Genomic DNA, 1069 nt, shown 5'->3' on the forward strand with positions numbered 1-1069 from the left:
GTGCTTACCAAATTCAAAGTGGAAGCCAAAGTGTCATAAACTCACTCACAAGAAATCTTTGGATCCATGATAGCCTTTCATAGATGGCATACATCAGCAAGTACTGCGAGATGTATTGGGATCACCCCAACACTTAAGATTTCTGCCATTTGTGCGTCAGAATGAGCCGAAACTGTGTCAAACGCAAAATTTATTGAAATGTTAAGTATCACAATTTTGTTGTTGTCAAAACACACATTTGTTTGTGGTGGCATTTCTTACCTAGTGGAAAGGAGTCAAGTGGTTCGGATGGCCAAATAGACACTCGGTGGCTGCCCTCGCTTTGAACAGTAGCAATGGATATGGTTCACGCGGAACCTCGGGATCTCATGGCTTGGGAAGGACTGGATCTCTGCTACTCTAAGTGACACTCAGAATCACCTTGTCCATAATCTGACCCGCCACCTTTGTGCTCGCTCCTTTCGCTCTGAAGCTATAAAAACTTTGAATAATCACTAATGATTGGTCGTCCTCTCTTCTTGCCTTATTTAGGTCTGTCCTAAGCAATTTTTGGGCTTCAATGTCCCTTGGTCGTGCCAGGAGAAATGGCATTGGTGGGAGGCTGATTGTTGGTGACACTTCCACTTTTTCCCTTACCCTTTACCTTCTTGTGCAATGCTGCAAGTCCAAAAAAAGTGAGGACACTATAGCAAATTAAACACGTTACTTGAACAAGAAAAACATTACTTACCGTTCTATGTTTCAGCTTCATCTTCTGGAAATTCACCATCCACATAGTCCAAAAACCATGGACATTATCTCCACATTTCCTTACCATGGAGCTTCTCTATCCAATCGTCATGATAGAACCCGCTCTCCTCTCTCTCAAACTCCACCCACGCATCGCTGGGATGCTCGGGGTATGGACTGCGAAGGTCTATTTTAAGGGCGCCCAACCAGCACCTACAAAAAACAAGAGGAATAACTCCAACTTTCATAACACAAAGTTGGTGTATTGTATAGTTCAATACATGTATAGCATTCATTTGAAAGTACAAGAAAAATGGGGCTTCTCCTCTACGTCATGGTG

This window comes from Adiantum capillus-veneris, chromosome 29, assembly GCF_014529385.1.
Source record: "Adiantum capillus-veneris isolate H3 chromosome 29, ASM1452938v2, whole genome shotgun sequence".
NCBI lineage: Eukaryota > Viridiplantae > Streptophyta > Polypodiopsida > Polypodiales > Pteridaceae > Adiantum > Adiantum capillus-veneris.